This window comes from Myxocyprinus asiaticus, chromosome 42 (genome assembly GCF_019703515.2).
Source record: "Myxocyprinus asiaticus isolate MX2 ecotype Aquarium Trade chromosome 42, UBuf_Myxa_2, whole genome shotgun sequence".
NCBI classification, from domain to species: Eukaryota; Metazoa; Chordata; class Actinopteri; order Cypriniformes; family Catostomidae; genus Myxocyprinus; species Myxocyprinus asiaticus.
In genome coordinates this window covers 38,285,001-38,300,522 of record NC_059385.1, presented here as the reverse complement: position 1 = coordinate 38,300,522, position 15,522 = coordinate 38,285,001, and the positions used below count along the sequence as shown (strand labels likewise).

The following is a 15,522-nucleotide window of genomic DNA, read 5'->3' as shown; positions in this document are numbered from 1 at the left end:
TACGCACCTCACAAGTTTAAAAAGGTATAACTAGAGGTAATAATACAAAGAGTCCCTGCACGCTGATGATTTATTATTCTATAGTCTCTCACCCTTCGCAATTGTCACCTATTGTATGGTGGTGAAGATGGAGGCAAGAGGTGATGGATCTATTTGCAGGCTTTAATGAAGGAGATAAAGATATAAACCATCAACAAACTAACACAAGTGTTTCACAGACAAGAACTGACAATGAATGAACAAAACTGGAGAGTATTTATACACAAAGGAACTAATGAGGGAATGGATGACAGGTGAGGATGATGAGGAACAGCTGGACGTGATGAGGGCAGTGCACTATGGGAGATGTAGTCTGGGAGAAAACTTCAAAATAAGAGTCCTAGGGAACCATGAGGGAGAGAGAACGTGACAGCAATCAATACCAGCTATTATACTGATCTTAGAGTAACAGTCTGTTAGGAACGCATGGCATGGTGTTTCTACAAGAAATGCTGAATTCAGTGTTACTGAGTCATAGTTCATCAACTTTAAGCTTGTTCTCCAAGTCAAGCATCTACTGGAGATACTTACAGGCTTGTGGGCAAACAGAATAATATTTAACCTTGTTTGATCACCACTCAGTTTTTACTGGTCTTATTTTTATGTAAAGTGCAATAAATTATGTTTCGGCGTGCAGCACCAATGGAACATTATCCACCCTAAAAACATGTCCACGGTTTCGCAATAGCACAGTAGATATATCAGACTCATTTTATAAATTCACATGACTTTCGGAGGCCCCCTGGTAATGTGGAGGCCCTAGGCAATTGTCTAGTCTGCCTATAGCTAGCGCCGACCCTTGATTCAGATCCAGTTTCTGCTTCAAAGCACAGAATTTGCTGAATGAGTGTCACTGCGCATAATGTTCTACCACTTAAAAGGCGTGTTAATGGTTGATGGCTTGTTTACAAGAAATAAAGGTAATTATAACTGATAAATTGTGTTATGGAATAATTGAACATGTTAAGTTAAATAAGTGCAGACAAATAAATATGTGACCGTTTATGATAATGAGGTCTGGAGACCCAATTAACTAACAGGACAAAATAAACAGCAACATTTTGTATATATCAAAACACCACAAAATCTCATAAAAAAAACAGTTCAGATGTTTAAGCCGTTTTAAAAAGGTCAGATAAATGAATGCATGTTAATTTAATTACGTCACCCAAAGGGGCACCACAGCCCTTGTGGGCAAAGGTGCAGTGGCTTGGGCCACTGTAGCCAACCACTTGGTGCATGTCCCTGATGAGCACCCACTTGCTTGAGGTTGGAAACAAACTTAACTCACATTATTTTTTTGACACACAGCAAGAAACGACGATAGGATATCTGTTTACTACACTTTATGTGCATATCTTATGTATTTGACTGCCTGAAAAGTCAAATAAACAAACCAGAACTCTTGATATTTTATTTATTTGATATAAAAATGTTTATTTTATTGTCTTTGTTGGACAAAAAGTAACTTGTCATTTTATTTAAAGTAGATCCTCTGGGTTTGTCTCATCTTATAAAACCAATAAAATGGTCGCAAGTAACATGGCTTGTGAGGTGTGCGCTCTTTTTTTGAATATTGTTAGAATGTAATTTTTCTGTGGCTGCAGAGCAAGTCACGTGACCACTTGTGCTCAAACAGCACATACTTCCAGAGGAGTCGGAGGGACCCTGCGCTAGCTGAGCACCGCCATAGAGATGAATGGGAATGCTTACAGATAGCTTTTTGCAGGTATGTAAGAGCTCCTTGCTTCAATCAGATAAATGAAAGGGGAACCCTTGGTTCCATACAGAAGCTGGGTCTTTGGAGTTAGGATAGCAGTGCAACTGGTTTTCTGCTTTAACACTGTAAAAATACAGAGTAGTTTAAAAAAAGAAAAATCTATTAACAAAATGCCTGTGTGAAGTCACAAATCAAACCATTTCTCACCTATAGATGCTTAAGTCTACCAAATCTACATAGTACTTAAATAACTTAGTGGATACACCAAACATGAAATCAATAAAACAGCTACTGAAATTAATAAACATTCATAATTTCAACCAATTTACCATCAACTACAGACGTTGCATCCATTACTTCCACCATGTGTTCTCACTGAAAAGCCTCCAACTCGGAAGGTCAATGCTCAAAGCAGTTTCCCAGTCATAATTACATTTGTGATGAGGTTTAAGGGTAGGTTAATGTTCAGTTTAGTGTTAGGTATCAGGTTATGGCACAATTAAGCAGCAGATACTTTAAATCCAAGTAAAATACAACACATCTTTTTTTTTTAATTACACATTGATTGAATGAAAAAATACCTTTGATTCCTCTTATAACTGGCAGCTTTCCCTTTATAAGGGCTAAAAGCAGTTTTGAGATTTTGGCCACCTGAAGAGCATCAGGTAGTTGATAATATTCTCAATGCATTGCAGTATTGTGGCGGTCAGAGGATGAGGAGAGGCACACCCGGCACCGGATGGGTGTGTGCGTTGTGGAAGTCAGGAGCAATCTGAAGAGATTCCGTTGAATCTGGTGTGGTGCGAAGTAAAGCCCAGGCAAGACTCTCCCCTGACACGCGGGTGGAGATTGGGGAAACCTCCTCCAAGGGAACTGGGTAACTATACAGACAAAGGTGAAGGCAAACAGGAAGGTAACCACATCTCTAGAGACCAACAGACACACGAGCAATCTCCAACTAAACAAGCAAGCATGGTTAACACTTCATAGCAGACAATAAACTGGCAAAGAAAGAAGGAAAACTCAAGGAATAAGTAGGGAGTGCAATCAGTGAGAAGCAGGTGGAACAGGCGAGCAAATCATTACCATGATCAGCACCTCCCCGGGAAGGATCAGTGTTCCCATGGCAAGGCTGATCATGTGTGCCGGCTCCACCTGTGAGACACGAGGGAGAGAGAAAAACAAACAACAGTATGAGCTGGCACAAATGCCAGAACCGTGACAGTGGACTAAGAAGTCTGCAGCTGGTCAATTTAGTTATTTTTAGATTACAGATTTGGGATGTTGTCACCACCTGTTTTCTCAGATGTCATTTTAGGTACTCTGGATTAGTTGCTCCACACTCAGCAGCAGAGGTTGTCATGACCTTGGTAATGACCAGTACACTTAGGTATTTCAAAGAGGAACTTATTTTCATTTAGAACGTCACATTGTTTTTGCTTTTCTACTAACAGCTCCACAGCTTTTTTCATGTCTGTGGTAAGCAGGGCCACAACTTTGAACCTTTTCTCTCCATTCAGCTCAACTCATGTGAAATAGGTGCACAGTAGGGCTGCAATGGTACACAAAATTCACAGTTCAGTATGTACAGTACTGTGCAAAAGTTTTAGGCACTTAAGATGTTTCACAAAAACATTTGTCATAAGATAATTATTTATATCTTCAGCTTCAGTGTGTCAATTGGAAAAATTAATTTTAGACTCCCAAACATTACTTTTGCAAATAGAAAAGATTAGAATAGAAGAACAGGGAGCCCTGCAACAGATGGCATGGCCCCCACAAAGCCCCCCACTGAACATTGAGTCAGTCTGAGATTACATAAAGAGACAGAAGCAATTGAGACCGCCTAAATAGATAGAAGAACTGTGGCGAATTCTCCAAGTTGCTTGGAACATCCTATCTGCCAACAACCAAGAAAAACTGTGTCCAGGTGTACCTAGGAGAATTGGGGCTGTTTTAAAGGCAAAGGTGGCCACACCAAATATTGATTTAGATTTTTTTAAGTTTACTGGACTTTTTATGACATTAAGTGATAAATGAAAACAATTTATGCCATTATTTTTGAAGACATCCTCACTATGCAACATTTTTCACAAGTGCCTAAAACTTTTGCACAGTACTGTATGTACCTCAGTTTTCGTGACACGGTTCGGTATGGTTTCAGTAAAGCAGGGAAAATAAAGAATCTTTCTTTAAATTATTTATTTTGAAAACACAGTAACTGTGTCACATTTATGTGTTTTGCTCTTGTTTTCATGTCTTTTATTTCAAAATTTAGTTCCTGTTCAGGTCATGTGGTATCATGTCATGTGATTTCCTGTTCCCTCATGTGATCTTGTCATGTGTTTCCCCTGTTCATGTGTCTTGTTTTCATTGGTTCACTGTTTGATTACTTTGTTATTAGTCTTGTCTTTCATTGGTTAAAATTAATTTAGGCTTGTAATCTTGTTTATAGTTTAGTCTTGTGATTGGTTGACTTGTTTACCTGTTACACATGTCTTTGTATTTAAGCCCTCATGTTTGCCATTGTTGTTTGTCAGGTATTGTTAATGTAACGTTGTTTCCAAGTCAAGTTGTTCATGTTCATGTTCATGGTTTCTGGTTATCATGATTGGAAATAAACTGCACTTGGGTTTCTCACTTCATCATCGTCTTCATCTGCCTGTCATTGCCTGCTGAGCTTTGTTACAGAATGATGGGCAACAATTCTTATTGTTTATACATGACTGCACTATGCATATTTCTTCAACATAACTTAAGAGCCTCTTTAATGCACATTGTATAAAAACATAGATAATAAAGTTAAAGTCAAATTGTAATAATTATAAGAAAATTAAAACATTAGCAGTGAAAAATTCTGTGTATTTTGTTTTTCAGCTCACCACTTGTACTTCTGGTCACATATCTGCAGCAATAAATACTCCTATAGCATTTGCTATTGCTTTAGCTCTGTCTGAACTTGTAGCAAGAGGCTGCTTGAATGCCATGGTGATCAAACCAGTGCAATTACACTAGGCTGCTTTCTGAGGTGTACGATCAGACCGGTGTGATCTGCATTCACGCTGCTGTTTACCAGCAGAGAGGGAAAATAAGTAGTTGTATTAATGAATCATCTGCACAAATTGACTTCTGAACATCACAAAATCTTTATTCTTATGTTACCTTAACATTCTTAACATTCAAATAATTTCACAAAATAAATGTTTAAAGCTGTTACTGTCTAAATTGGTTGATTTGAGTGCTGTTTTCTGACGTCAATGTACATGGAATGTATAAACTAGCCATCCCACTTGAGCCTTCTCTGACGCCATCACTCACTCTCACCACTTCCTGAGCAACAAGTGGAAGGGCTGGATTCTTAGAAACTTCTTTGCTGTGACTCAGAATCTCATGCAGCACTTTGACGTAAACAACATGGTGGTGTGCTACCGGCAATGCGGTTTGTGTTCGCGATCGCATCATTATCATTATAAACATCTTAAAATCAGTTTGTATGGTTAGAAATATACAGTTTGTTCCCTATTACATCTGCTGTGAAGTGTGATGTGACATTTTTCTAAAAATACAGCATTAAATACATTGCATTAAATAACTCACGCTGAGAGGATCAGTCAGTTCTGAAGGTACTCACGTGCGAAAGCGTTTGGTTTCACACATGCTAAGATATGTAATCATTTGTGTGACTGTGTGTACCGTACCGAAGGCCCTGTATCCGTTTGGTTCGGTACGGATACTGTACATGTACCGTTGGAGCCCTAGAGCACAGGCACTTCTCATAGGCTAATAGTCCCAGCTTTTCGCGTCCTTTCGAAGGACATTTTTTGAGGCATCTTTGAAACCTCCCCAACATATCTTCTGTTAAAAAGGATCATCTTGCTCAGCTTTAGTTGTGTGAGAAATGATTATTTGTGTTCTGATGCTTCTTTACTCAGTTCCATGTTGGCAGATTCTGCACTTTTCTGTAGATGATTGTTTAGCTTTAGGATATCTTGAGTAAGAGGTAATTTGGTTGGTTTGTTGTATTTTGCATCACTGATGGTGCATAATGCTATATGAGATATGTATTCTGACCACTTTGCTTTATACAGCTTCTGAACAGTGATGAAAAACTGACTAAATTTCCATACTTAGGTAAAAGTACAGATATCACACCAATATATTACTTAAGTAAAAGTCATCCATTAGAATACTACACTATGCAATATTTGTGTTAAAAATGAACAAAATTAGATTTTTGAACAAGTACATAAAGAAACAGTTCAAAACTATGTACCCTTGATTCACTACATTAAGCCTACAATAGGTATTGCTATTTTGAGCTGTCGGGTTCGATTTGGCGTGGAATATCATGCTGACATCATTCGTCCTTGCGTAGTAATGTCATATCCAGAAAAACAAAGAGGTAGTTCCGACAGTTGTGTCTGGAAACTTGTGCACTGTAAATGCTGACTGCCTGACCTGGGAGATGCGTTCTCTGTTCAGTCACTCACAGTTCAACATGGTGGGAGAGGCCAGTAGTCTCGATACAACAGTGATTTTTTAACACTCATGAGTATGTTAATTGCCATTCAGGGTGAAGAATTGTCACTGCATCTTTAGTGTTTCAACCCTTCATATCCATCTCTATGTTAACTCTACTGATCTTCACCAGTATTCTGATCTCCATCACTATTCTCACTATCTCCCTGCATTTCAACACTATTCAGCTCTTCCTCATCATCTTCCTCACTGCACTCACTCTCATTACTTGAAGAACCTGATGGTATGGCTCTCTAAAAATAGAAAGCAGAACCATTTTCCATGTGATTTTGTTTTTTTCTGTATTTGCATTGTGGTTTCTGTGTGTAATCATGTTTTGTTCATGTGACTATCTTTTATGCATTTATCCCTGCTAACACACAACGTACCAGATATGTCATTTATTATTTGGTAATTTCATGATTTACTGACAATGTAACTGCAACGTCATGGGCCCATAATTTTACTACCATTAAGTTTCATTACCATTATATGACTAATTGACAACGTCGTCTTTACATCCTCCAAATGTCCGAAGCTTACCCAGAATGATCCAGTTATGTAATATTTTCATAATATTTGGTAATTCTGTGACTTATTGGCAACGTAACTGCAACGTCATAGGTCTGTAATTAATTACCACTTCACCTTCCATTTCCACTTTTTTTACGTTCTCCTATGTGATCCAATAAAACAAAACAACATAGTCTGAGTCCAGTTGCAACACAGGAAAAACATACTGTAATATAGTAACAGCACGCACCTCCACCTGAACGCTTGCGTGCGCATCATCTGAAATAATCATCATCAAGCGTTTGTTTTTCTAAGGTAAGATACTTTTTATTTCACCCCTTGCTAAAAAGAAGTACACTTAGGCGTACTTTTAAAAAGTGTATTTATTATGGAAATAATGTACTTTAAAAGTGTGAACTTTTTTTAAATGCATTATTTAATTACACTTAATTGCATGTTAATTGCACTTAAGTGAAGATTTATTACTTTATAAATGTACATTAAATGCAATAAGTTCAAATTTTGAGTGCTTTTTTTGACCCACTTAAGTAGGACTTAAATACATCTAAATACGTAATTTCATTATAACTATAAATGGCTTTGAAATATGATTAAAGTGTACTCCTGGTGTACTAACAAGCATATATCTAAAACTAAAATACACTTTAATGTCAGTTCTATTGTCATTTTAGTGTATGTGAATATATATTTTTAATTGTACATTTATACAGCTGAATTTGCAATTTAGTACATTTAAAAAGGTATTTTATAACATACTGAAGTGTATTCAAACTAATTACTTTTTTGAATATTTTATTCACACACACTTTAATGTACTTTTTTGGAATTAGTAGTGTGAGCAGAATTAAATACATTTTAAATGAAATTTAATGCAAATTAAAGAGGGGGGGATATTTAAGTGGAAGAATACATCACATGGTCTTACCGACCATGCGGAGAGTCTTCAAGGTAGATCCTACCCAACGGGGGAGGAGTTACTACAAACATGGAGACTGGGGCAGAGGGGCTCTGCCCAAGGAAGACGCAGTTTGCCAACAGGGAAACGAACTAGCAGAAGATATATATCGCATGGGGTTAGCCTTGCAGGGAACCGCCACATGCGGAGCACCTACCCCAGAACAGAACTCTTAGTTAGCACATGTACTGGGCCGGCAGCGAGTCTCTCCGAAAACTTGACTGCCACAGGGGTCAACCAGGGAACAAAGTTTGTGAACACTACTGGAAATTAATGGCGCATGTCTTCAGCTCAAAAGGAGGTGGAAGGCGCTATGTGCAAGTGATACACCCAGTTGGCTATCCCGGCCTTATCCGCTTGTGTTGCGTGCCACTACCTGCGATGAAACTGGTTCCACCCGGAGGTTGTAGAACCTTGCAAAGGTGTTGGGTGTTGCCCAGCCCGCTGCTCTGCAAATGTCTGTTAGAGAGGCACCTCTGGCCAGGGCCCAGGAAGCCGCTACACCCCTAGTAGAATGGGCTCGTAGCCCTACCGGGGGCGGCGTGTCCTGGGCGAGATATGCCACAGCTTTGGCGTCAATGAGCCAGTGGGTGATCCTCTGCTTGGAGACAGCGCTTCCTTTCCACTGTGCACCAAAGCAGACAAAGAGCTGCTCAGAGATTCTAAAGCTCTGCGTGCAATCCAAATAGATGCGTAAAGCGTGCACCGGACACAGCAACGACAGGACTGGGTCTGCCTCCTGCTGGGGCAGCGCTTGCAGGTTCACCACCTGGTCCCTAAAAGGGGTGGTGGGAACCTTGGGCATGCTGCCCGGTCGGGGTCTCAGGATCATGTGAGAGTAACCCGGACCGAACTCCAGGCACGTTTCGCTAACAGAGAATGCTTGAAGGTCTCCTACCCTCTTGATGGAAGTGAGGGCAGTCTTCAAGGAGAGTGCCTTAAGCTCTGCTGACTGCAAAGGCTCAAAGGGGGCTCCAGGCACGGTCTGGAGGGATTCAGCCTCCTGGTGCCTCTTAGGAACCTGATGATCAGGTCATGCTTCCCTAAGGACTAACCATCGACTGCGTCGTGGTGTGCTACTATGGCAGCAACGTACACATTCAAGGTGGAAGGGGACAGCCTCCCTTCCAACCTCTCCTGCAGGAAGGAAAGCACCGATCTGACTGCGCATCTCTGGGGGTCTTCTTGTCGGGAAGAACACCACTTAGCAAACAGACGCCACTTAAATGCATACAGGCGCCTCGTAGAGGGGGCCGTAGCCTGAGTGATCGTGTCTACCACCGCGGGTGGTAGGCCGCTTAGGTCTTCCGCGTCCCGTCTTCACTCTCCCCTGAGGTAAACCTGCCATGACAGCGTGTCCGCTGTAGTGTTGAGGTTGCCCGGGATGTTAGTGGCTCACAGCGACTTGACGTGCCGCTGACTCCATAGGAGGAGACGGCGGGCGAGTTGTGACATTAAACGAGAGCGCAGACCTCCTTGGCGGTTGACATATGCTACCGTTGCCATGTTGTCTGTCCGAACTAACACGTGCTTGCCCTGGATCAACGGCCGGAACCTCCGCAGGGCAAGCAGAATTGCCAACAACTCGAGGCAGTTGATGTGCCAGTGCGTACCCATCCAAAGGCCGGCGACTGCGTACTCATTGCAAACAGCGCCCCAGCCCATTTTGGAGGTGTCTGTCATGACCACGACGTGCCTGGAGACCAGTTCTAGAGGAACACCTGCCCGTATAAATGAGAGGTCAGTCCAAGGGCTGAAAATACAGTGACAGACCGGTGTGATGACCACGCGATGTGTCCCGTGGCACCATGCCCATCTCGGGACTCGAGTCTGGAGCCAGTGCTGAAGCGGCCTCATATGCATCAACTCGAGCGGGGTGGCCACCACCGAGGATGACATATGCCCCAGGAGCCTCTGAAAAAGTTTCAGTGGAACCACTATTTCCTGTTTGAACACCTTCAAACAGGCCAGCACCGAATGGGCGCGCTCCTTCGTAAAGCGTAAAGTCTAACTCCAAACCGAGAAAAGAGATGCTCTGAACCGGGAGGAGCTTGCTCTTTTCCCAGTTGACCCGAAGCCCAAGTTGGCTGTGGTGTGAGAGCACCAGGTCCCTGTGTGCACACAACACATCTCGAGAGTGAGCTAGGATTAGCCAGTCATCAAGATAGTTGAGAATGCGAATGCCCACCTCCCTTAATGGGGCAAGGGCAGCCTCTGCGACCTTCATGAAGATGCGAGGAGACAGGGACAGGCCGAAAGGGAGGACTTTGTACTGATATGCCTGACCCTCGAATGCAAACCGCAGGAAGGGTCTGTGTCGAGGAAGGTTTGAGACGTGGAAGTACGCATCCTTCAGGTCTACTGCCGCAAACCAATCTTGATGCCGGACTCAAGCCAGAATGCGTTTTTGCATCAGCATCTTGAACGGGAGTCTGTGTAAGGCCCGGTTCAGTACTCGCAGGTCCAAGATTTGCCGCAACCCACCACCTTTTCTCAGTACAATGAAGTAGGGGCTGTAAAACCCCTTCTTCATCTCAGCTGGAGGGACAGGTTCTATATCACCCTTCCATAGGAGGGTAGCGATCTCCGGATGCAAGGTAGCAGCGTTTTCGCTCTTGACCAAGGTGAAGTGAATACCGCTGAACCTGGGCGGCGCCTGGCGAACTGAATTGTGTAGCCAAGTCGGACGGTCCGGATCAGCCATCGTGACGGACTGGAAAGCGCAAGCCATGCGTCCAAGTTCCGCGCAAGGGGGACCAAGGGGACCATGTCGTCGGACGTACCGGCAGGTGTGGCCTTGCGAAGGGGCGGAGCTCGAGGTGCCACACCAAATCGTGGCCGTGCCAAGTCTAGGGACATCAAAGCACTTACCTGGCTCCTTGTGACCACCCCTGGAGCTGCCTGGGACGGGGGAGGAAGAGGCCTGTCCTCATAACCCGTGGAGACTGCCACATCGGGGGCGGCTGTGTGCCACAGCTGGGCGCTCAGGGGCGGGAAGGGCACCACCGGAGCACCAATCCTGCAAGAAAAAACCCGTGGACGGTAGTCGTGGTGACAACCGTGCACACTGGGTATGTGACCCAGGGAGGAAGGAAGCCACTCTTTTTCTGAACTGTTGGGTACCGCAGCCACTTGGGCATGCGGCGAAATCAAACAAAAAGGCATCAAAAGATTTTCTGCCCGGTCCTCCACCGGGGGATGAAGTGGTCTTCTTACCAGCTCCACATGAGTTGGTTCCCTCGTCCCTGGGTCACCCGTCTCAGGGGTGCTTTGACGATCTCCGTGGGTTCTTAGGCGCCGGCTGTGAGACGGGTGGTGTCTGCTTCCTGCGGTGGACTGCTTCCGGGCCGAAGGGGCAGGCTGCGGTGGAGCTGGTGCAGTCACCAGAGGGGGACGCCCTTGGCAACGAGCAGACAGGGTGCAGGATCTTGAGCTGCGCCGGGACAGGATGTGCCGGATTGCCTCCGTCTGCTGCTTCATCGCCGAGAACTGCTGGGCAAAGTCCTTGACGGTGTCGCCGAATAGGCCCACCTGGGAAATGGGGGCAGCAAGGAACCGTGTCTTGTCGGCCTCGCCCATCTCGACCAGGTTGAGCCAAAGGTGGCGCTCCTGGACCACTAGTGTGGCCATCGTCCACCCGAGAGACCGCCCCATGACCTTCGTTGCTCAGAGAGCGAGGTTGGTCGCCGAGCGCAGTTCCTGCATCAAATTTGGGGCAGAACTACCCTTGTGCAGTTCTTTCAGTGCCTTGGCTTGGTGGACCTGCAGGAGAGCCATGGCGTGCAGGGCAGAGTCGGCTTGTCCAGCAGCACTGTAGGCTTTAGCCGTCAGTGACGACGTGAGCCTACAGGGCTTGGACGGGAGTTTAGGGCGTCCGCGCCAGGTGGCGGCGCTCTGCAGGCATAGGTGCACCGCGAGCGCCTTATCCACTGGGGGAATCACCGCATAGCCCCTGGCCGCCCCTCCATCGAGGGTAGTGAGAGCGGGGGAACTGCGGAATCGGTGCCGGGCAGTAAAAGGTGCCCCCCACGACTTCGTCAGCTCCTCGTGCACTTCCGGGAAGAATGGCACTGGAGCGGGGCGTGGCTGCTTTGAGCTCGCGGCCGCCCAGGAAAGCATGTCTGTCATTTCGGCATCAGCCTGTGACTGGGCAATCATCCTCGAAGGGGGAAGCCCAGCTGAGACTTCTGCATCCGACTGGACAAGCCCGCTCTCCGATGCTGCGTTTGAGAGATCATCGTCTTCGCGGGCTCCAAACAAGAAGCCAGATTCGCCGTGAGACGAGCCGGCGAACTCATCCGGCTCCCAAGAGTGATCCCTAGTGTCATTACATCGTCACAATGTCGAGTGAGTGACAGATAGGAAACAAAGGAGGCAAGGATGAACATGGCGTCTAGTGTTTTATTTGAGGTGTTTAGAGAAATGTGGCCCTGATGAAGTGTTTAGAAAATGTGCAGAAAATGACAGAAAATGTGTTCCCTATGGATTAAACAGATAATGTAATATTGCATAGTTTTAGGTTGAATGTGTTTCCTCCTCACTATGCTTATTAATACTCTTTTATCTTGTGTGTTAGGTGGGTCAACACTCCAAGCGTCTCCTTGATGGCCTGCTTGACAGACGCTCACTGGAGCTGAGAATGGTAGAGTTGGGAAGTTTCACTTATTACCATGACAAGTTAACACTAGGGATGCAGACGGTTAACTGATTAACCGGTTAGCCGACCATAACAATTTGTTCGACTAATGCGATCGGTTAAAAATTATTAATATTGTTTTAAAATAAACAACTGAGGGAATTTTATGGGTTTATCATGTACTCCAAGTTACATACACTTAAGGGCGCTATTTAACACGTAAACCACTGTCTTCAACTCAATCTGAAAGATCACTAAATACTTTGTCCGTTTAGGTGACATGGTCTGATGTAAATTACGCAATACAAATTTAAAGTTAAGTGGTAGCAAGAGTTCAATGCAGAACCAAAAACATCGGCGAGCCTTGACATATTCTGCACTTTCTTTGAGTGAGGAGATACAGCGTAAACTTTTCACTGTTATCTTGGCAAATGTCATTGCCTCGTATGCTTGTCTACTTATCCACTTATTTTAAATTAATGTTTGTTACATTAACTACGTGTGTTTCTGTTAGAAACTTTACTGTTTTTCATTCAGATATTAAAGACTATTGCTAGATATACTGTATGTACATTAAGCATGTAACGATGCACAGATTTCTCAATACGATACGTTAGTCTCACAATACGATACGATTCAATAAAACAAAGCAAAAGTGTCCACAAATGTTCCAATTAAACTTTATTGAAACATTTTAACATAAATTAAATGTTAAAATTATTTATGTATGGATCCACACACTTGTTTACCAATTTGATGACGTCGTATCGAACGCTACGATGCAATTCAATTTTTTACATCCCTAATCTGTCATATGAGCCTGCTTTATTTCAGCCAGTAAAAACTTGTTAAAAAATATGGCCTTTGTCATTTTCTGTTTGATGACGTGTTTAATTTAGGCTTGTCGGTTAACCGGTTATTGATGCCGGTTAATTAAGTAAATTAAGTACATTTGCCAAAATTTGCATCCCTAGTTAACACACACTAATAATTAAAAGTATTAGTGTGTTTGAATTTTAGAAAAGCATAGAACATAAGAGGGAAAAATATGTAACAGTAATAACAGAATGCTTTCAAAATACAACAGAAGCTTCTTTGACAGGTTTTTTTTTTTTTTTTTTTTTTTACTTTGCTTTCTTCCTTGATAGGTACTCGAGGGTCTCAAGTCTCGATAGGGCCTCAGGACAGAGAAAGTGTTCTCTATTAATTGTACAGAAAATGTTGTATTACCTCGTGTTTGGCTGTGATTCATGTGCAGTGAATGTGTTTCTGATTTCCTCCATATGCTAATTAATGCTCTTTTACCTTGAATATTAGGTGGCTGTTCACTCCAAGCATGTCCTTGCTCTTCTGCCTGAATTAAGCCTACTGGGGCAACTGGAGCTGATAAAGGTGGAGTTCACACACACAAATTCACACACACATTAAAAGATACATTTCAGAAGTTGTACAGGATTGTACAGAAAATGTTGTATTACCTGTTGTGGTCATGTCCAGTTAATAATGTTTCTGATTTCCTCTGTTCATTTACCTTGAATATTTGGTGGGTGTTCACACCAAGCATCCCCTTGGTGGTCTACCTGAGAGAAGCTCACTGGAGCTAAGAACTGGGAAGTTGGTTAGATGAGCTTGCTTGACTCATTCTCCTGCTGCAGCTGAACTGCGCTCTCTAGCTTTGCATTTGAGCTTATTTAGCTTTGTAGTCCAGATGAGCCAAATGACTTATGATTTGAGTCATCGAGTCATTGTCTTTAAACTATTAAACACATTTTATATAGTATGACTAGATGGAATCATAGTCGGTAGTGCTGGGCAAAATTTTATCTTAATATTTTTCCAAATTTTGACGATATTCTATATATATCTCGATATTGTTGCATTTGCTCTGAAAAAAATAAATAAATATATTTTGCCCCCCATAGGGATGCAAATTAAATCAAACACGTCATCAAACAAAAATGACAAAGGCCATTTTTTTTCAGCAAGTTTTTACTGGCTGAAATAAAGCAGGCTCATATGACAGATGTGCATTAGGGGTGTTACAAAAAAAATTGTAACGTATAGTTCGATACGACGTCCTCAGTTCGGTACACAGGTGTATTGTTTGATATATAAATTAATTAATGTGTACTTGAAGTGTTTAAAACTGATGAGCATTAGGACACTGTTAGCTGTGCCCACCAGGTCCTCTCAGCGGAGTGGGAGCATGCTCACAGGAAAACAGAGCAGACATCCCAGTGTGAGACACAAATTCGCTTGCTAGCCAGGTAGTCTAGATAGACAATTCAGATAGCAAATAAGCCAGAACTAGAAGATCCCCTGATACATTGTTGATCGGGTGTTTGTGAACACTACGGTTTCCATGTAACGGCACATCCAGGATAAGCTCATTTTTGTGATTCTGACGATCAGATTGCCTAAATTAAGTTAATGCTCAAAAAACCGATGCAGCAGGAAATTGAATGCAGTAATTGACACTTTTCATGGTTTATTAAGAGCTATACCTCAGTAATTACCAAAAGTGAGACTTATAACTTACGTTGTGTTCTTCCTTGCTGTGAACCTGAGGGTCTCAGGACAGAAAATCTGTTCTCTAATGGATTGTGCAGAAAATATTGTATTACCTACTGTTAAGCCGTCTGTAAATGAGGCTTTCGGCTGAAAACTCGGCTAATGAGACGCAGGCTTTAGGCTGTCGTTCATGTGCAGTGATTATCTGTCTTATTTCTTCTTCCAAATGCTAATTAATGCTCTTTTACCTTGAATGTTAGGCAGGTGATCACCCCAAGCATCCTCTTGCTCGTCTGCCTGGGAGAATCTCACTGGTACAACTGGAACTGAGAATGGTGGAATTGGTAAGCTTTGGTGCACAGCGGGAAGGAAGCGCTGTCTCCAAGCAGAGGATTTCCCACAGGCTCACTGACGCCATAACTATGGCATATCACGCCCAGGACATGCCGCCCCCGGTAGGGCTACGAGCCCATTCTACCAGGGGTGTAGCGGCCTTCTGGGCCCTGGCCAGAGGTGCCTCTCTAACAGACATTTGCAGAGCAGCAGGCTGGGCAACACCCAACACCTTTTCAAGGTTCTACAACCTCCGGGTGGAACCGGTTTCATCCC

At 43.3% G+C, this 15,522-nt stretch overlaps 1 protein-coding gene and 1 long non-coding RNA gene across 2 annotated transcripts in view; both read left to right on the top strand.

Moving 5' to 3' along the window:
- Positions 1–15,522, top strand: part of LOC127432701 (ribonuclease inhibitor-like) — a 275,817-nt gene that overhangs the window by 48,113 nt on the left and 212,182 nt on the right. The gene's annotated exons all lie outside the window — the stretch shown is intronic.
- The window catches only part of LOC127432475 (uncharacterized), a 15,167-nt gene continuing 4,849 nt past the window's right edge, over positions 5,205–15,522 (top strand). Inside the window, exons 1-3 of the long non-coding RNA XR_007895749.1 lie at positions 5,205–7,105; positions 12,343–12,408; positions 13,720–13,794. This is a non-coding gene — a long non-coding RNA (uncharacterized LOC127432475). The remainder of the gene's footprint in view (positions 7,106–12,342; positions 12,409–13,719; positions 13,795–15,522) is intronic.